Here is a 22,503-nt window from a genome sequence, read left to right as displayed (position 1 = left end):
TCCAATGTAAACAAGTTCTTGTTGAGTCATCCTCGTAGTTGATGGGCAGAAATCAGAAGCTCACAGTATTAATGCTGGAACTGTCTTCCGTGTGCCTGCTTTCCAGCCAACTGCAATATGGTTATCTTCAAGTCCAACGTAAACAAGTTCTTGATGAGCCGTTCCACTTAAGTTAACAAATTTACCGAATTTCCATTACTAACGATTACTATATTGTTCAATTGACTGTTATCCTCGAATGGCCTTTGGTCTTTGATAAGTGGTGATGCCTATGTAAAAAAAATTAACGATTACTGGACTACCAACTTATCCTCGAGTGGCTTTCGGGTTTTGATAAGTGATTACTTCCTAGATAAAAAAAAAAATTATTGTTAAAAACAAAATAGCGTTTAGCAGAAAAAGGGGGAGCAAAAATATATTGATTTTTTTGTTTGTTTGTTTGTTTAAGTAGGTATTAACACCGGTCGAAAGGTTTTCATTGAAGATTTGGCGAATATTGGAGATTTTCTTTTTGATCCAGGACGGCGACGGCGCCAATATACTGGAAGTATACGTCTGTACCTATTCTTAAACCTATCTGCTTTAAGTAGTGCGTCTCGTCTCGGTTACTATTATTAGCGTAAATAAGTAAGTTAGATGTTGTTGTTTTTTTATTTATTTATTTTCTAATTAAAGTAAAATAAAAATTAAAAGTAGCCATCTTTAGGTTTTTAAGTTTCAAAATAGTCGTTTTTTAACGAAATACGAAAATTCGGCTTTGAAAGCGGAAACGGGCGGTGATTGGTAAGCGCGCATGCGCATTGAAATACATGTGCTTTTTTCCGCGAAATTTTTAGTTTGTGTGGTTTTCCCCCCGCAATTGTTATTGTTTGTTGCGGGAATCCTGTTCGTTCCCCGACTCGGACTCCCCTCCTTTTAAAATCGAGATATCCCAAGGCAGCAGTCCCCTCGGCTACCTGTTCGCGGAGAGGACGTACGTTTCTAGGTAGGTATCCGATTAAAGAAGACTAAAAAAAAAAAAAGAACAAAAAAAAAAAAAAAAGCAAAAAGCACCAAGGGAAACAGAATACAAAAATCATCCCTTGATTTTGGGTCCTTCAACAATTAAATGTTTCTTTTTAATTTCTATTATTTTAAGTTGCTTTCCTTCCTAAATTCATACGAGTTATCAACGACCTTCTTTTTTTTTAAATAGTAATACTGGCAACTCGACTTGACCAAAAATGTTTGTTTATTTATGAAATTCTTCAAGTTCATCCCATGTCAGTAATTTGTATGCTATTTAAATATAATATCTAATTAATGTATTTATTTCTAAAAAAAATAAATAAAATAATAAATAGTAAAAAAAAAAAGTGCCAATACGTGAATGTATTTAATTTGCTTGGATCGTAGAATTCCAGGTTTTAATCTACAATTGAATAAGATGAAAATTTTCATTTTTATTGTTTATCATTGTCTTTTTTGCGCAGAAATTATGAGACTTCACAGAATTTGAACCGAACTGGGTTTTCTTAATACCTCCCCTCCCCAACCCAAGGTTTAGTTCAGTAAAAATGTTTTCGTTATTTAAAAATTTGGCACTTATGAAATAATAAGGTAAAACTATACAAACACCGTGACAGCGAATTAACCCTACCCCTAACCCTAACCCTAAACCTAACCCTAACCCTAAACCTAACCCTAAACCCTAACCCTAACCCTAACGCTGTCACGGTGTTTGTATAATAATACCAATAATAACGTTATTTTGAAAGACATTTTTAACATGGGCAGGGTGTTTTGTAATTATTCTGTGCCTCCACCTAACAATTTAATAATAATAATAATAATAATAAAAAGATATCATGAAACTCGAATTTAGCATGGAAAAACTATTTAAAAACAGCGCGATAACAAAAGTTTAAATGCTGTAGAAAAGGCACATTTTAAATAAAATCGTTAATTTAATAAAAGCATAAGGAAGAAAAAGTACAGTTTTTAGGACAAAAAAGAAACCGGGGGTTTGTATTACTGTACACATAGATTCGAAAAAGTTGTCAAAAAACAAATATATAACAAATAAATGTTATCAAAGGCAAGATAAGTTACTTTTCTGCCAAACTGGATATATTTTTCGTGTTTTTATTCAATGTAACATGTTTATTCAGCTCGAAAAACATACAGTGTTTACCGATGTATTGGAACATTCAAGATGGCGTCTTATTCTCTCTTTAACACGGTAAGTGTGGGAAAAGATGTTATAAATAAAAAACCGGATAAAATACTGTTAAAAACTCGCTCAATATGTTACCGTGACATAGGTTGACATATATTCGGCGGGTTTTTAATAGTATTTTGTATAGTTTTTTATTTATAAAACCTTTTTCCAAACTTACGGTGTTAAAGAGGGTGTGAGACGCCATCTTGAATTTTCCAATACATCGGTAAACACTGTTTTTCGAGCTGAATAAATATGTTACATTGAATAAAAACACAAAAAATATATCCAGTTTGGCAGAGAAGTAACTTATCTTGCCTTTGATAACATTTATTTGTTATATATTTGTTTTTTGACAACTTTTCGAATCTATGTGTACAGTAATACAAACCCGGGGGAAGTGTTTTGTATCTATTTTGCACTTTCACTTAACAATTTAACGGGGTTTGTTTTACTGTACACAAAGATTCGAAAAAGTTGTCACAAAACAAATATATAACAAATAAATGTTATCAAAGGCAAGATAAGTTACTTTTCTACCTAACTGACAGTTTCAGCTCGAAAAACAGTGTTTACCGATTGGAAAATTTAAAATGGCAGCCGACTCTCTCTTTGAGGCGGTAAGTTTGGGAAATGAGTTATAAATAAAAAAAAAAAAACAGACAAAATACTGTTAGAAACTCGCTCAATATATGTTACCCGACCGTGACATCGGTTGACATATATTCGGCAGGTTTTTAACAGTATTTTGACCTTTTTTTTTTATTTATAACTCCTTTTCCCAAACTTACCGTCTCCGAGAAAGAGTCGGCCGCCATTTAAAATTTTCCAATTCGGTAAACACTGTATATTTTTCGAGCTGAATAAACATGTTACATTAAATATAAACACTAAAAACATATCCAGTTGAGTAGAAAAGTAACTTATCTTGCCTTTGATAACATTTATTTGTTCTATATTTGTTTTGTGACAACTTTTTCGAATGTGTACAGTGAAACAAACCCATATAACGTGCTTATTCAGTTTGGTACTAAAATGGCGATAAACAAAAATGAAGGGAAGGTTCTTATGCATTTTTGGTACCGCGCCATTTTAAAATAGTTTTTTCAGGTTAAGTTCAAGTTTCACAATATCTTTTTATTCATAAAATTGTTAGGTGGAAGCACGGATTAGTTACAACACATCCTCCCCTCCCCATGTTAAGAATGGCTTTTATAACGTTATTTCAGCGCGGAACCAAAAATGCATACCGAAAACAAAATCTTTTATTGCGTACCTATTTGACACGGAAGGGAGATGGTATATTCCAAAAATCACAAATTGATAAAGTATCTTTTTTCTTTTCTTTTTTTTTTTTAAATTTGCCGTCGTTTACCGATAAATGAAGGCCGAAAAGCCATTAGAATATTTTTCAAATCTCGGTTTGATGAAAGCACTGGTTGTTCAACCTGAAAAGGGTGTTTATTCCGAAAGGCATTTTGGTAAATTTTTACGACGTACCCCACCCCAGCGTATTATAAACATCCCACCCTCCCCATGTTAAGAACGGCTCTCGGAATAAACACGCACTTCCAACCTCGAAAGCCATTCTTAACCAGGTCCGCCAAAATTGTTTTTGTTATTTGAAAATGGCGATAAACAAAAATGAAGGGAAGGTTCTTATGCATTTTTGGTACCGCGCCATTTTAAAATAGTTTTTTCAGGTTAAGTTCAAGTTTCACAATATCTTTTTATTCATAAAATTGTTAGGTGGAAGCACGGATTAGTTACAACACATCCTCCCCTCCCCATGTTAAGAATGGCTTTTATAACGTTATTTCAGCGCGGAACCAAAAATGCATACCGAAAACAAAATCTTTTATTGCGTACCTATTTGACACGGAAGGGAGATGGTATATTCCAAAAATCACAAATTGATAAAGTATCTTTTTTCTTTTCTTTTTTTTTTTTTAAATTTGCCGTCGTTTACCGATAAATGAAGGCCGAAAAGCCATTAGAATATTTTTCAAATCTCGGTTTGATGAAAGCACTGGTTGTTCAACCTGAAAAGGGTGTTTATTCCGAAAGGCATTTTGGTAAATTTTTACGACGTGCCCCACCCCAGCGTATTATAAACATCCCACCCTCCCCATGTTAAGAACGGCTTTCGGAATAAACATGCACTTCCAACCTCGAAAGCCATTCTTAACCAGGTCCGCCAAAATTGTTTTTGTTATTTGAAAATTTGGTACTTATGAAATAACTAGCCATTTTATATTCATATGCACTAGCGGGACCTGTGGAAATTCCACAGCGGCATCTTTCATATGTAATATGTTGCTGCTGGACATTCTGTGGATGTTCAGCATGAAGACACCATCATATTATTGTAGCCCTTTTGTTAAAACTGTAAAAATATTTATCTAAGCAAGTCTATATATTAATACAATAACGTGTAGAACAATAAAAAAGGGTGAGTTATTTATTTTTCCCTATTTAATAACTAGCGAGGGGTACCTGGCGTTGCCCGGATGTTTGGAGGTGGGGGGGGGGGTTAAAAAAAAAATAAAGTATGAGGATCGAACCCGAACCGTTGAGGCAAAGTTGTGAAAAAAAAAAATATGACGTCAACCATTGCCCCACCGCGACATGCTTACGGAAACACGTTTGAATTTATTTAATTACTTGGATTTAGCAGGTAATGAGTTAATGAGATCGGGATTTCATTTACTGCTGAACGCTTTTTTTCCTCGCCCCCCAAGATGTTATAGGAAAAAGACTAACCCACATGCGGCGAGCGACAAATGTTGAATATTTATCTTCCCGAAGTCGAGCAAATTAAATAGACAGGCGAGCTTCGTTGTTAACTGTGAGATATTACGATTTATATGTGATATAAAAAGTTGTAAAGCGAGCGACCACTTCTCTGAAAGAAGCCTTTTGTAGACACACAGAAAAAGCGAACACACATACATACAGTTTCGCTTTTATATTTATAGATGTGAACATGACCGTTAAAAACAATATAAAGTAGTGATTTCAAAAAAATGTTTAAAAATAGATGAGTTGAGTGCCATCGTCTATAATCGAAAACGAAACCAAAACTTATGAAGAATTCTTGGCAAAATTATTTATTACGAGAAATAGAAGGGCACAACAATTATTAAATGACAGCCACTCGAAAGAAAAAAGATGTCAGCGTGTCACACAAAGTAACACACGCTATCGTATTAATATATAGATTATTTGTTGACTTTAGTTTTTGAAAATTGCAGAAAAATAGCTTAGCAATGACATTCAATAGAGCTATAGCTGGCAGTAAATGCGCTAAACCAAACTAATTTGTTGAAGGTAATGTTACATTGTGAGAATTAACTAGCCCTCTTTGACAGAAATAATTAATTGGCACTCTCTCTTGACAATAGCGCTCAAATACATGTATTCGGAGACTTTAATACCCACTTTCCTCACTACTTTGACACAGCTGGTAGCATCATCCGTAACTTTTCCATATCCCATTCCTTGACGCAGACAGTAAAGTTCGTCTCTCAAATCGTCAGGTCCTGGATATGACCTAAAACTATATCCGATGGTGAGGCCCCAGCTTGTGGGCTCTGTGGAGTGTGGAGCAACCCTTTAATTGCCATTGCTCCCAGGTCCACTCTGACTCGGAGTGGTAGTACCTGTTAGGGTCTCAACTATGAGTTAAATAGAAACTGACTTGCAAAAAACAAATATATTCTATTAAAAAATTTTTCTTCAAAATCACCGGATTCGGCGTTAAATAACCTGAAAAGGGTTGATGTGCCGTAAAACAACCAACCAACCCAGATCGTCAGGACCAACAAGCCTCACTTCTGGATCTATTTCTGACAACTGTTCCTGAGGATTGTGTAACAAATGCTCATTGCCCATTCGGGAATGCTGATCATCCTGTGATAATGATGGACATCACTCTAAACTCTTGACCCGAAGTTGAAGAGCAAAACAACAAGGTACTACAATAAGGCTGACTGGGATGCCATCAGAGATTACGTCAGAGATACCCCATGGAGAAATATCTTTTCTCTTCCTGCAGAACAGTGCGCAAATGGGAGCACTGAATTGTTCAAAGCGGCAATTGAAGCACACGTTCCCACAAAAGTTCTATAGCAAACCCCACTCTCCCCAATGGTTTACTTCTTCTTTCGCAGCTGCCATTGCTTAAAGGCAACATGTTTACCACAAATTTATCTAGTACAAATGGGCAAGTTTATAGAAGCTAGAAGTAATTGTACGAGGGGCGTGCAATAAGTAATGCCCCTGACCCACTTCCCAAAGAAGTAGAGCAACAAAACTTGGCACAGTTATTAATCTTTCTCTACATAGGAACCACCCAGAGTTATGCATTTCTCCCATCATTTGATGCAGCTCTGGAAACCGTTTTTGTAGAACACCCCAGGTTGGTCCTCCAACCACGACGTGACTTCAGAAGTCATGGCTGGGAAGAGGTGAAAGTCAGAGGGTGCAAGGTCAGGAGAGGAGGGAGGATGGAGGAGATTTCATAACCACACGCCTGTGCTTCTGATCTGGCGACATGCGAGTTGTGGACCGGAGCGTTGTCCTACAGGAGGAGGGTACCTGTGCTGATCTTGCCCCACCTCTTGATTTTGATAGCTTCCCTTAATTTCATCAAAAGTGAAGCATAATAGGCTCCTGTAATTGTGGTACCCTTTACCAGAAAATCTGTCATCACTACTCTGTCCTGATCCCAGAAGACTGTGTGCATGACCTTGCCAGCGGAGGGCTGCACCCTTGCCGTCTTTGGAGGTGGTGAGTCCAAGTGCTTCTACTGCATTGACTGGGCTTTGGTCTCTGGATCATAGTGATGGACCCAGGTTTCATCCTGTGTAATCAGTCTTTTAAAAAACTTTGATATTTGACTCATCTTCTTGGCACATCTCCAAATTCATCCTCGAGCACTCAACGCGTTCTCGCTTCTGAAATGGTGTGACCAACCTGGGAATCCATCTGGCAGACACCTTATACATATGCAAATGGTCATGAATGATAGTTTCCACAGACCCTGTACTAATCTTGATATCTTGGGCTATTTGGCAAATAGTAATGCGCCGATCTTCCAAAATGTCAGCCTCAACTTGATGGACAGATACCTCCTCAATGGCTCGGGGGGGGGGGGGGGGCGACCAGGTCTGGGAGCTGTTTCCACAGACTTCCAGTTATGTTTGAATTCACAATGCCAGCGTTTTACAAGGTCATATGATGGGGCATTATCACCATAAGTTTCTTTCATTTCATCAAACTTCTCCTGTGGTGTGCGTCCTTTCAAATACAAAAACCAGATCACAGCTCGACATTCAACAGGCTCCATTTCACACCTGAATCAGTTCAAACACCTGTAAAACAGAAACCACAATTAGTTCAGAGCTGTAATTTGCCACATAACCCGTAGAGATATAAATCATTGTATATGCAAAGTTTCAGCTAGATCAGACAACTGGAAGTGTGTCGGGGCATTACTTATTGCACGCCTGTTGTAAGAAAGTAGGGACAGCTAAAAGAGAATAAATTGAAACCACCAAAAAACATATTGAAGCGCAGAAATTAGGAACTCATGATTTCTGAAAAATCTACAATGGCGTAGTACATAATGGTCAATCAACATGAGGTTGTTTCCATGGCAACAGAGAAAACTAACATACTTGCTCGTCAGTTTGCCTCAAACTCCACATTGGGCCCAGCAAACCACTCACTCCGATTTTCCTTTGCAGACGGAAACCACACTAGATGATCAGAAAATCACCTCTTAAGTTCAAACCTAGACACCTCAAAAGCATGTGGACCTGGTCTCATCCCAGCTGTATTATTAAAAAAATGCCCCGCTGAGGTTGCTCCAAACTTTTTAACAAATACCTTAATGAATTTTGCTTCCCTGGCTGTTGGAAAACTGCTTCTGCGGTACCAGTTCACAAGAATTCTGGCGAAAGAACTATTTGAGTTCATAATTAATCAAGCTCTAGTCCACCACCTTAAACTTCTGCCTGACCAACTATGGATTTAGGCAAGCCCGTTTTACTGCAGATATCCTAACTTTAATCTCTGAACATATATACCATGAACTGGATAAGGCAGGGGAGGGAAGGGCAATAGTCCTAGATATATCTAAGGAACGATCATCTTATGAACATCAGCTCCTATGGTATGACTGGACAAATACTTAACATGATTAAAACATTCTTAGATAAGAGAAAAATCCAGGTTATCCTCAATGGTTGTACGTTGTTGCAATATTTTGAGAGTTATGGGGTATGATCCCACACAATCGGAAGATTCTGTTTATAAACGATGCTGCTAAGAACTGACGAATCAAATTAATTCACGTTCTGCTACCACCCAATCAGAAACCAGAATTGCTTCATAAATATTAAACCTTTTCTGGAGCAATTTCACATGTTCTTTCCCGGGTTTCGACACGGTAAGAATATTTTGTTCTGTGGAACCGTCTACTACAAACAAGCCACCTCCCAGGACTTGTGTGTAACAGCGAACCATCTGAAACTGTTCTGAAACTCAAAGTGGCTTACACTTCTAGATACGTCAAAACAGTATGATATAAATACGGGTGTACCTCGGGTCGATCCTTGGACCTTTATTATTCCTGATGTTCATAAACAACCTCCCTGATAAAATAGTCTCTGAGATGGGTATATTTGCTGACAACACCATGCTCTATAACAGACACGAGGGGAAAACAAATGAACACATATGCAAGGTAATGGCGGAAACCCAAGAGGAAGACGTCCAACCTGTAGTGGAATGGGGCTAAACATGGATAGTAACTTTCAGTGCTGCCAAGACTAAGCTCGTTTCCTTTAATAATTATAAGAAACCTTCTCAACCGCAAATAGCTATGGCTAAAGATGCATTACTTGAAAGTACTTCTTTCGAACTCCTCAGCTTAGCGTTCACAGGGAACGTAAATCGGAACAGATACATCGAGGCATTGCCAAGGCTGCTGCGAGGAAGGTAAGGTCTCTCTACCATGCTAGAAAGTTACTTATGCCTGAAAGTATCCTGTATCTCTATAAGGCCACCATTCGCCCATCTATGGAGTATTGCTGTCACATCTGGGCTGGTGCATTTGCTACTAGTTTTTTTACTCCTGGACAGGGTTCAAAAGAGTCGGCAACCTAATGTCTGGAACTGTCATCTAAGCTTCAACCTATGTCCCATCGATGAAATGTTGCATCCCTCTATCTGTTTTACAAGTATTTTAATGGTGAATGCTCCGAAAAACTACAAGCCCTTTTACCCCCTCTACGTAAATACCCTTGACAAACCCGATAAGCAGCAAAGTCCCACCCCTACATAGTAGAGATCCCAAGATATAAGAAAGCCTTCTACTCTGTTTCTTCCCCAGAACTGCTAGACTCTGGAACTTCCTTTTTTTTTTTTCTTTTTTTTTTATGGGGTGAGGGGGCTGACCCGATGCCCAACCTTCCCAGAAGGTACATACAGTACAATTGCCTAACCTTCCCAAATGGTCACCCATCTGGTACTGGCCAGGCTCAATGTTGCTTAACTTCGGTGATCTGGCGAAAACCTGTGTGTCAACGTGATTGTGTCGTACCTAGCACGGATGCCCGGCAAAAATATCGAAAAAAGTTTAAATTGTACGTATCTGTTATGGAATGAAGTTCTCTGAAAAAAAATTTCACTTAATTTCATGAAGCATTGTTTGTCTTACAGCGAAAAAAAAAACAATTTATGATACCGAGCAAAAGGTTCGATTTTTAGAAAGAAAAGCTAGTTATTAAAGATGGGGAGGGAGTGTCGGCACTTTACATGGAGTTATCTCCCCATAGCGTTTATAAACTCCAAACAAAAATTAAAAAAAAAAAAGAAAAAAAGATGTCTGCCTTCAACGTGCTCTCATAAAAACGTGTTTTTCTGCTGTAAAAAAAAAACAAAAAAACTACTTGGCATTTCTAAACTCCAAACAAAAATTAAGAAAAAAATCCAAGATGTCTGCCTTCAACGCATAAAAACATCTTTTTCCACTGTAAAAAAAAAAAAAAAAAAAAAAAAAAAATTAAAAAAAAAAACTACTCGATCAAATTAAGTGAAATTTTTTTTCGGAGATCTTCAGTTCACAACAGATACGTACAATATAACCTTTTTTTCGATATTTTCATTTTTTAATGTCTTGATTACACTGAACAAGTACCAAAATATCAGTGACTCCTGAAGATCGAACTTTCTTTATGATCTACGGACACAACCTCAAACATATGGTTCAAATTCTTGCAATGCAAGGCTAACCCTTCTTTTCCTAAGTTGAGAGAAGGAAACCTGAATTTCACACCCGAGAAATGTTAAGTTTCAAAAGCAAAAACCGTCCTCTCATGACGAGTTCGTTTCTACGCATGCGTCATACAATGTCGTAACCTGATTTACTTTAAATATTTGAAAAAGCGACACAATTTCGGCAACGTCGTCTTAGCTCAGTTGCTTAGAGCACTGCCTCATTATCTAAACGTTTTGGGTTCGAATCGTGGTGAGATGTTTTTTTAAATTTTAATATTGAAGCAGGGTTATTTAAGCCATTTTTCACTTGTTTTCAGGTTTTTTTATGTTCGTTTTTCTGTTTTTCTTGTTTTGTTTTTTTTTACTTCACTTATTCTTAGGTCTTCAATAACATCCCCAACCCCGACCGACCACACACACACACATCCAAAAACATCCGGGCAAGGCTGGGTACCATCCGCTAGTCTATATATATAAAAGCGAAAATGTGTGTCCACGGAAGACTTCTTTCCCAGGCCTTCTGGGTAGGCTCGCTCATACTTAAAACTTTTTATATCGCGTCTAAATCTTAATAACTACGACTTAACAACGGGGGTTGCGTGTGTATTTAATTAGCCCGAATTTTATCAGCTCACCGCGTCTTCGAAAAGCGAAAGCGAATGATCTGGCTTGCAGCGCAAAACTAGGTAAGACACCACGCCACTTCCTTGCACCTGTTTACTTTGCTTCATAAACCTTCACATAACGCTCTTATCAATTCCTCTCCCTTGTGGCGGGGTCCTCGATATGACCTAAAACTATATCCAATGGTGAGCCCCCACCTTGCGGGCCTTGGAGCCACCCTTTAATTACCGTTGCTCCCAGGTCCACTCTGACTCGGAGTGGTAGTACCTGTTAGGGTCCCAACTATGGGTTAAATAGAATCCGACTTAAAAAAATATACTCCATTAAAAATCGTTCCTCAAAATAACTACATTCGGCATTAAATAACCTGAAAAAGATTGATATGCCGTAAAACAACCAATCAACCAACCCTTGTGGCGGAAATGGTTAGGTGACTGTTTTTTTTTCCCCTTTCGTTTCCACCTTCACGTCAAGGCTTCGGGGTTCAATCCTACCTTCCTACTAAAACTTTTTTTTTCTTTTAACGTTTTCTTTTTGTTTTACACACACCTCCAAACACCCGAGCAATGCTGGGTACCCCCCGCTAGTCTAATATATAAAAGACAAGATGTGTGTGTTTGTATGTCTAGCAAAAATTTTCGACACACACAACTGATCTTCACGAGATAGGTATTGTGTTGAAGCTCGATCCTTTGGACAACAATTATCGAAAAATTGACCAAAAATATTCATTCCTTTACCCTCAGCTTGGCAATTTTTTACAAGGAGGGGTCACTTTTTTCGTCAACATTTTTGCAAGTCATCGTTTCCATTGGATTGACTATACTTAATTTCAACGCTCTCAACTTCGGCTTCCATGGACGCATCGGCTAAGACATTACTTTTTTTTTTTTTTTTTTTTTTTTTTTTTTATTCAATTTTCACCCCAAACAAGGCACAGTGCTACTTTGAAGCAGGGGGCTACTATCAGGGACTTAATTAGCGGGGTCATTATGAAGAGAGATGAGTAGAAAGATGTTTGTTAACATTACACTTGAACTTCTGCATATCATTGCAGTTGGGAAAGCAGAATCCCGGAAGGGAGTTCCAAAGACCCGCAGTTCTGGGGAAGAAACTATTGGAGTAAAAGGCTTTCTTGCACCTAGGGATCTCTACTGTAAAGGGATGAGACTTAGTAGCTTGTCGGGGGTAGTTACGTCGGGGAGGTACAAGTGTTTGCAGAGCATTCACCATTGAAGTATTTGTAGAACAGGCAGAGGGATGCAACATCTCGTCGATGGGACAGAGGCTGAAGCCTAGATGACAGTTCGGGACCTATCAGGTTGGCGACTCTCTTTTGAACCCTGTCCAGGAGCGAGAGACAAGAAGCAGATGCACCAGCCCAGATGTGACAACAATACTCCATACATGGGCGAATGGTTGCCTTATAGAGGTATAGGATACTGTCAGGCGTAAGTAGTTTTCTAGCACGGTAGAGGGAGCCAACCTTCCTTGCAGCAGCCTTGGCAATGCTCTCAATGTATCTATTCCAGTTCATATTCCCTGTAAACGTTAGGCCGAGGAGTTTAAAAGAAGTACTTTTAGGTAATGTGTTCTTGGCCATTGCTATTGGTGGCAGAGAAGGTTTCTTGTGATTATTGAAGGAAACAAGCTTAGTCTTAGCAGTATTGAATGTGACCAACCATTTTTGTCCCCATTCCACTACGGCTTGCTTTTTTCCTCTTTTGCGGTATGGGTTCAAGCCTGCCTGCCTACTACCACTTTTTTTTTTTTTTTTTTTTTTTTAACAACACCTCTCTCCACCCAACTTGCCTACTGTTGTTTTGATTCCCCCTCTCGCTACTACCACTTTTTTATTCCCCCCCAGGGTTCCTTACTACACCACCTACACACACCCGGACAACGCCGGGTACCCCCCACTAGTGTGTCTGAAGTCCACATAAATTACACGGATAAAGAAATCCTTTTATATATGGGCATTTAGTTTCCTTATGGGAACCCAAGTAATTTTTGCATAAATTTTATTCTCCCGCTCATAAATTTTATTCTCCCGCTCATAAATTTTATTCTCCCGCTCATAAATTTTATTCTCCCGCTCATAAATTTTATTCTCCCGCTCATAAATTTTATTCTCCCCGCTTAAAAGTTTGGAAAGACAATCTTTCACTTTATAACCCATTTTATCGAACAATTTGCACAATTTATAATTAAGATTTGCACTTCTGCTTGACAACAATATGAGGCGACTGAGACAAGTTATCGATCCCTGTTCTGTGAATGAGAAACGGCCTCTATCGGCCGTTCTGTGAACCTCAAATATAAACAAGTATCTCAGAAAGCGCAAGGTCCTGGATATGACCTTAAACTATATCCAGTGGTGAGGCCCCAGCTTGCGGGCTTTGAGGAGTGTGGAGCCACCCTTTAATTGCCATTGCTCCCAGATCCACTCTGACCCGGAGTGGTAGTACCTGTTAGGGTCCCAACTATGGGTTAAATAGAAACCGACTTCAAAACAACAAATATATTCTATTAAAATTTTTCTTCAAAATCTTTGGATTCGGCATTAAATAACCTGAAAAAGGGTTGATATGCCGTAAAACAAAAACAACCAACCAACCAACGCAAAAATATATAATAACGGAATAAATAACAAAAAAACGTATGAAAAGCAAAACATTTATTGTATAAAAAATATAATTTTAATGTTTTAATATTTTTTTTTAATGAGTGATTTATAACTGAAAACAATTAATAAATGTCAAAAGCATTTATTGATTGTTTTTAGAATTTTTTTTTGGCGGGGGGCCTCCAGTAAGATTGTATAAAATGTAACAACATGATTTTTTACATCAGCAATGTTGTAGTGGAAATGAAAAATATGCTAAAAATATGAAACATTTTGTTTTTTATGTTTTTTTTTTGTTTGTTTTTTTTTGTTTGTTTTTTTTTGTTTGTTTTTTTTTTGTTTGTTTTTTTTTTGTTTGTTTTTTTTGTTTGTTTTTTTTTGTTTGTTTTTTTTGTTTGTTTTTTTTTATTTGTTTTTTTTATTTGTTTTTTTTTATTTGTTTTTTTTATTTGTTTTTTTTATTTGTTTTTTTTATTTGTTTTTTTTTATTTGTTTTTTTTATTTGTTTTTTTTATTTGTTTTTTTTATTTGTTTTTTTTATTTGTTTTTTTTATTTGTTTTTTTTATTTGTTTTTTTTATTTGTTTTTTTTATTTGTTTTTTTTATTTGTTTTTTTTTTGTTTTTTGTTTTTTATTTGTTTTTTTATTTGTTTGTTTTTTTTAATTGTTTTTTTATGTTTTTTTATTTGTTTTTTAATTGTTTTTTTAATTGTTTTTTTTAATTGTTTTTTTTATGTTTTTTTTATTTGTTTTTTTTTTTTGTTCACATTAAGATTATATAAAAATATATCTAAGTATAACTTTAGTTTTTCAATGTAGCAAAATATAATTTTAAAAACCTGAAACAGTTCCAGTAGATATCTCACTGCTGATGCAATTCTCTATCTCTATAAGAGCCAGATACGTCCAATGATGGAATACTGTTGCCACATCTGGGCAGGAGCTGCTAGAAAGGACTTGTCTTGCCTTGATAGAGTTCAAAACAGACTTTGTAGCCTCATAGGGGATGTCCTTTTCTCTTCCCTGCAACCTCTTTCTCACAGAAGAGATGTTGCGAGTTTGTTTCTGCTTAATCGTTATTTTCATGGCAAGTGCTCGACTGAGCTCCAATCCATGGTCCCCCCTTGCCAAACTTTCTAGCAGAAAACTCTATCAATAATTTTCCCCACTCTTTATCTGTGCCTAAACCTAAACATAGATTCCATGAACAAAGCTTCTTTCTTAGAACTGCACGCCTGTGGAATTGTATTCCATTTTCCTGCTTTCCAGCTAACTACAATATGGTTGTCTTCAAGTCCAACGTAAACAAGTTCTTGATGAGCCGTTCCACATAAGTTAACAAATCTACCAAATTGCCATTACTAACGATTACTTTATTGTCCAATTGTCTACTGTACACACTTTAACCCTTATCCTCAAGTGGCCTCTTGGCCTTGATAAGTCGTGATGTCTTTGTAAAAAAAAAAAATTACAGGTTTAAAAATATTTTATCTTTTAGTATAGAAAGTTTGTATACAAATGTGTCAAAATAGAATTGTAAAGTATAAAATATCAATTTAATTTCAATTTTTTTAATACTATTTTATTTTTTCATTTTTTTTTTTTTAGTACTATTGCTTATTTTTATTTTATTTTTTCATTTTTTTAGTCCTCTTTGGTACAATATATTATTTTTAAAATGTAATTATCCACTGACACGTGTTTCGTCGTCTACGACTCATCAGAATGGCTGTATCTAGCGAGATTCGAAATCGGGACCCAACGATAATGAGCCTAACCCTTACCCCTGGACCATCTCGCCAACTGTCTGGATATATCGCGATTTACTTAGATGTTTTATTTTGGTTTTAGCGATATATTTTGAATGAATTGACGAATCCTATAGTGGATGAAACGCAGAATATTCAGTGTAGCTTAATCGCCATATATATTTTATAAATTACTATATATATATATATATATATATATATATATATGAACAAATGATTAATGAAACATGTTAAAAGACATCTTGAAAAAGAGTTAAAAACATATTTAACTTTAAAAAAGGAAGCACAAGATAAGTGGATAGTCCTTAATCTGCGGAGTTTCGAAGAAATACTCTCCCTCTCATCTGAGGGCAGGAATTAGCAAAATGCAGGATCGGATTTTGCATATAAAAGTATTTAATGAAACTACAAGTAAGTCACAGATCTTACTTGGTTAAAAAAAGGGTGAGGTAAGGGGAACAGGAGGCAAAAGAAAAATGATAAAGATTTCACATGAATGGATAGTCCAGTGAAGGGTAAAAATTAGTGTTGGGACGATTCCTAATTTTTATACGATTCCAATTCCAGGAAAATATTGATTAACGATTCCGATACCAAGTACGATTCCGATTTCGATTCCTAAGGAATTATTGTTTTGAAATATACCAGGTAGTTTTATACTTATGGTCGGTAGTTCCCAAATATGTTCCCTAACTTTGGAAGAGATATTTTATGTCTACACCGTCGTGTTTTGGTTTAAATAAAATTATTATATAGTAAACTAAACGGAAAAATTAGCAAAATTTATTTTAGAGAAAATTTATTTTACTTAATTGGAATACAGAAAAAAAAACTCAAAGAAAATAGAATTTATCCTTCAGAGAAAAAACAAATAAAATAGAATTTATATAACAGAACAAAACCAAGAAAATTAGAGAATAAATACACACGATTCATTATTTTGGTCCTCATAATTAACAGATTTAATGAATTAAATAAAAAAAATATAGCGGAAGAGAAAGAAAATATATACTAATGAAACATAAAAAAGATAAATATTTAATTTAATAATTTATAAATGAACGTGCGCAATGAAAAAAAAACAATATACCACGTGACATGGCGCCGTAGATACAAAATAACCTTTCTAAAGTTAACGACCATATATGAGAAATACCATTAATCGAAAGTTTTTGTGTTTTATACCAAAAGGTAGGTATAGCGAAAAGTTACAATTAAAGGAATTTCAAAAACGATTTTTTGTTTGGCTACACTGGTCAACACAATATTTTTGGCAGGCAAAGTAAGACTGGTTTCTGGGGTTTTCAAGGGCGCTGAATCCGAATCTGACAGTAGTTTTTTCAAATTGGCTCTAGTTTTGGAGATATCACAGGGGGTCGTTTGTCTGAAATCACCCATTCGCGACCATAGCTAAACGTACAAAAAACGGCTAAATAGTGCATAAATGTCAGATATTGATTTTTATGATAATCTTAAATCACAAAGACAGTGTAAAATCTCAATCTAACAAGTTAAGTTAGATATAACATCATTTCATTTATCTTATAACTGAGCACTTTTCATAGATTTCGAGGATATACAAAAAATTTGCTAAAAATTTGCTGAATTTTAATTCTCCAAGTGAAAAAAAAACATTTACATAATCAGTTATATATCATAAATTAATGCAAAGCATTATACACTAGATTCTTAGTTACAATGAACACACAAAACAATATTTTATTCACAAAACTAAAATTGATGTTTATACGATTTTCGCTTGTGAGCAACTTTTGGGCAGTCTCTCAAAAGGTTCCAGCAGTAGTCTGCCATCATGTGCTCATCCCATTTGCCTTGATACCTCTCTTCCATTGTTTTGATGTCTTGATGGAATCTCTCTCCCTGCTCCTCACTGTAATCACCAAGATTACCAGGAAATATGTCGAGGTGGCTAAACAAGAAATGAACTTTAATGCTCATATTTGCCCCTAGTTTTCCGTATGCAGTAAGCATCTTACGGACCAATTGCTTGTAATTGTCAGCTTTGTGATTTCCCAAAAAGTTTGTCACTACATCTGTGAAGGACACCCAAGCATTTAACTCAACCGTGTTCATATGATTAGTGAAGTCAGAATCCCTCATGAGCGTTCGAATCTGAGGTCCATCGAAGATGCCACCTTTAGCTTTTTCGATGGAAAGACCTGAAAATTGCCTGCATATGTACTTGAAGCAATTCCCATCCTTGTTCAACGCCTTAACAAACTGTTCATGAGCCCTAGTTTTATGTGCAATGGAGGGAAGATGATTCTATCCCTGGGTACCAAAGGCTCATTAATGACGTTGGCTGTGCCGACTTCGAGACTTTCTCGTTCTGGCCAGTTCTCCCTTCTCCAGTGCTGGATTCTTGCTCTGCTATCCCACAAACAATGATTGTTAGGCTCTCTCCACACCATTGGTACAGCAAGCTACAACTTCAGCTTACCGTTGGTCAAACCGCGGAGACTTTCTACACAGGTTTTGCACACCATATGTGGGGCCCAAGACTTGTCTTGGTCACCAAGTATCATATCGAAGTATGCTTTGTACGCCCTCTTAACAAAGTCTGTAATATTCCTCTTTTGTTGTGCCATCATATACTGCCCACAGATGTAACAAAAGACATCCGGTTAATATCTGCAACATCTTCTAGAAGAACTCAGTTTCTCTCTGGAACTCATTTTCAACTGTGGAATTAAAAAGAAAATTCTTAATTACTGTTTAATTTATACTGCAACTATATTTATGGAACATGTTATTAAGTAATTACAGTATATAATTATATAAAAATTCTCCCTGAAATACTTCAATATATACATAATCATTATAATGATTCAATAATATCAGAAAATTATTATTTACTGCTTCTATATTGAAGTATTTCAGGGAGAATTTTAGCAGTTTAGGCTTATTTGGGGCTATCAGTATCTTCTAAACTAGAGCCAATCTGGCAAAACCAATGTTATATTCGTAATCAGCGACAAACAAAACCCCAGAAAACACTCCTAGATGGTCTGCCAAAGAAAAAAAATAAAAATTTGTTGACCAGTGCTATTGATAGTTGTATTTGTGACGGCAGTTCTTCAGACCTCCATAATTCACTAGGAGTAGTTACTTATTTGGATAATTAATTGAAAATAATCCGCTAAAAAAGACAAAAAGAAAAAAATATAAAGGGATGGGGCGGTAAATTGTACCAACCGGTAGTTAACAAAAAAAAACTTATAGAATTTAATTTTTGAAACCAATGTATAAAAGTTTACATAATGAAATGCAAATATGCATTTTCTTTTGAATTTTTTTTTTTGGTTGACTGTGTTCAATTCACACATGGTTGATGCGGTTCAATATTGCTAAACTATAAGTCTTAAGTAAAATTCTATTTATAAATACTTTTTAAAATGAAATTATTTAATTAATCGTACATATTATTTAGACATAAAAATTAACTGATTACAAAACCTTTTAAAAATATATATATTAATTTCTTTTTCGTTCGGCAAAAAACTGCGCAAAACACTTTTAATTTTCAATTTAAAATTCTAGAAAAAAGATTATATTATTCTGCTTTTAATATAATCAAATTCATGGTTTTATCTTTCTGGAGAAAAAAAAAAAAAAAAAAATAATGGATTTTATTTCAATGAAATTAAAAAAAGAAACTTGACTGAATTGAATTAATTACCCTTAAATTAACGAAGGAGTTATTTAATAACTTTAGGTTTGGAAGAGATAAGTATGGGGTTGATTTTTTTGAAACATCAAAAGAAGCCGACAACTGTCAAAACTTTGCGAAATAATACAACGTGATCAATTTCATTTTAGAGATATTTCTTTCAAAAGCCTTCTTTTAAAAAAAGAAAAAAAAGTATATTGTTCTATTAAACCTTTTACTGTTTAAATAATTTGACTTTGCTCGTTTTATTTTAAGAAAATATAAGTTGAAAAAGCATTTTCATTCAGTATTAGATTTGTCAGTAAAAAAAAACAATCGCCAAAAAGATAAGCGTTTTTTTATTTTTACTCGCAATGTAGAGCCCTGCATACTTCTTTTCAAGTTAACTCTTTTGTAGTTTTGATTACAATAGATCTGAATGAATGAACCTTGTAAGGGAGGGGCACTAAGCATTGCCCTGTTAATAATGAATTTCTTTGGTTTCTTTTTATAACATGCTACATTTCTCTCTTGCGGTTAGAAATATCAGGAAATTTTTTTCTTTTTTTCAACATCAGACTAAAAGAATCGTAATGAAGGAATCGGAAAATTAAGGTATTTTTTAACGATGCGATTCCGATTCCAATACCTCCCAAAATACACGATTCTTACGATTAACGATTCCGATTAATCGTCCCACCACTAGTAAAAATCCAAAAATGGTAAATCCAAAACGGTCAAATTTAAAATTTCAATCCAATGGGTAAATTCCAAATGGTCCAAAATAATCCAAAAGGCAGAGTTCCTTGGAAAAAAGCGCAAATGGAATGAATTCCAAATCATTAAAAGAAAAGCACTGGAGATAAAATTTAAAACACGTCTGTCAAGGCTGGATGAATCAAAAAAATTCATATATATATATATATATATATATATATATATATATATATTATTCAATCTCAACATGAGAAGCTTATCAAGTCTCGGAACAAGAAAATGTTTCATTAAAAATTTTATTTTTGATATTGGTTGGGTTACAAAATTTTTTTCTCCAAAACACTGAGCTTGTCGGATTTTTAACTGACCAGGGGAGGGGGGGGGGTTAAGCAACTTGAAGTATTAAACACGAACTTAACATGAAAGGAAAAAAAAAATGAAATTCTTACCTCGCGTGATGAATCCTTCACGAGGAATACATAAATACGATTGTTTTCATATGGTGCCCCTTTCCTTTCTTGGAAATTTTTAAAACGGGGTGGGGGGGGATATATAATTGTCTCGTTCCGACAGCAACAGCGTTGTTTGTTCCACAAAGCATCTTTAGGACACTTGACAGAATGTGTCTTAACTCTACATAAATTACACAGATAAGAAAATCCTTTTATATCTGGACATTTGGTTTCCTTATGCAAACCGAAGCCATTTTTACATAAATTTAATTCTCCCGCTCTCTAAAGCAACTCAAAGTATTAAACCCAAACTCGACACGAAAGCAAAAAACAGTGAAATTCTTACCTTGTGTTGTGAATCCTTCACAACTTTTCTGGGTAAACAGGAGTTTCAATGAATTGCCTCGTTGCTTACGACATCCTTGTAATTGTAACAGAGAAAGATACAAATAGACTAAGCAAAAAGACCAATCAACAGATCAACTATGTTTGTTGAGGTCTCTTGATTCCTTGGAGAACATAGGGCCGCAACGACGCTCCTCCAACAGACCCGGCTCTGGTTGGTTCTCTTCAGTTCAGCCCATGTCATTCTGACAGCCCTGGTTTCAGCCTCAGTACTTCTTTTCCTTGTCTGCTTCGGGCGACCAATTTTACGCTTGCCTTGCGGGTTCCATTCAAGGGCCTGCCTGGTGATGTTGGATGCAGGTTTCTGCAAGATGTGACCAATCCTATCCTGGTCTTGGCCTTGGTTGTCAGGTTTGTTGGCGCACTGGCTTCCCGGAGGCTTTCACCCGCTTGCGTCATGAATTCTACTAGAGAGAGCACTTCCCAGACCAAGAAGTCCATAGATGTCGTTGTTGTGATTTCTGTAACTTTCTTTTACAGAATTGGGTTGTTGGCCCTATTCTAACCCCCAACCTGGATGACCAGTGAGTGCTCTTAGTCTGATCTCTACCCTTCAACCTGCCTGGCTTGTGTGACCCTACCAGGAGACGAATCTCCCACCAGCATAGTTATCCGGTGGGGCATTAGAATACGCCGACTGCCCCCCTGCAGAGGGTAAAAGTCCCTCAATGGGGGTCCTGGATATGACCTTAAACTATATCCAGTGGTGAGGCCCCAGCTCGCGAGCTTTGGGGAGTGTGGAACAACCCTTTAATTGCCATTGCTCCCAGGTCCACTCTGACCCGGAGTGGTAGTTAGGGTCCCAACTATGGGTTAAATAGAAACCGACGTGAAAACAACAAATATATTCTATTAAAAAAATTCTTCCGAATCTTTGCATTCGGCATTAAATAACCTGAAAAGGGTTGATATGCCGTAAAACAAAAACCAATCAACCAACCGGGTCTTAAGCACACGCAAGCCCCCTAACCATGCCAAGGTTGCACCTGCTAGGGGGGGGGGGTCGACTATAGGGGTGTTTTTATAAGCAGCTAGTCATTCCTATGTAAATGTTGTGTCGTCCAATCACATGGATTGGACGATAAATAAATACTATAAAGTCCGTCGATCAAACATTTGCAAACTTCTTGCTTGAACGACTGCCACACCAATTTCATTGCTTCACCTCCCCCCCCCTTTTTTTTTAACATGGGGCTCACCACTTATCAAGGTCCGGAGGCCACTCAGGGATAAGGGTTATTGCGTGTACAGTAATCAATGAGATAGTATTGTAATAATCATTAGTATTGGAGATTTGATAGAGTGTCTTAAGGGGATGGTTTGTCAGGATTTTGTTTATGTTGGACTTGAAGACATCCAAGTTGTAGTCAGGTGGGAAACAGGCGAACGGAAGAGAGTTCCACAGTCGTGCACTTCTGAGAAAGAAGCTTTGCTCATGGAATCTACGTTTGGATTAAGGCACAGATAAAGAGTGGGGAAAATTATTGACAGTAGTTTCAGCCAGACGGGTGTTTCTCGTGAAAGATTGGCGAGGGGGGACGAGAGATTGGAGCTCAGACGAGCACTTGCCATGGAAATAACGATAAAACAAAGACATTGAATTCTGGTAAGTAAAAATTACCACAAGCTCTCTGATAGTTTTCCGGTTTAATATCAAGCTTGGACACCCATTTAAAAAAAATTTGGTCTTTAAAAAGAAAAGTTTATCAGTGTCGTCTTCTAACGACAACGTATAAAATTTGAACCTTTTTAAG

At 36.3% G+C, this 22,503-nt stretch overlaps 1 protein-coding gene across 1 annotated transcript in view; it reads left to right on the top strand.

Annotated features, from left to right (window-relative positions):
* Positions 1–765: 765 nt before the first annotated feature.
* Positions 766–22,503, top strand: part of LOC145269252 (GMP synthase [glutamine-hydrolyzing]-like) — a 120,338-nt gene continuing 98,600 nt past the window's right edge. Inside the window, exon 1 of the mRNA XM_080124878.1 lies at positions 766–985. The gene's annotated coding sequence lies outside the window, so the exon portion shown is untranslated. The remainder of the gene's footprint in view (positions 986–22,503) is intronic.

This window comes from Euprymna scolopes, chromosome 45 (genome assembly GCF_053919585.1).
Source record: "Euprymna scolopes isolate OS-2025 chromosome 45, ASM5391958v1, whole genome shotgun sequence".
In the NCBI taxonomy this organism is placed as follows: Eukaryota; Metazoa; Mollusca; class Cephalopoda; order Sepiida; family Sepiolidae; genus Euprymna; species Euprymna scolopes.
This window is presented reverse-complemented; position numbering and strand designations above follow the sequence as displayed.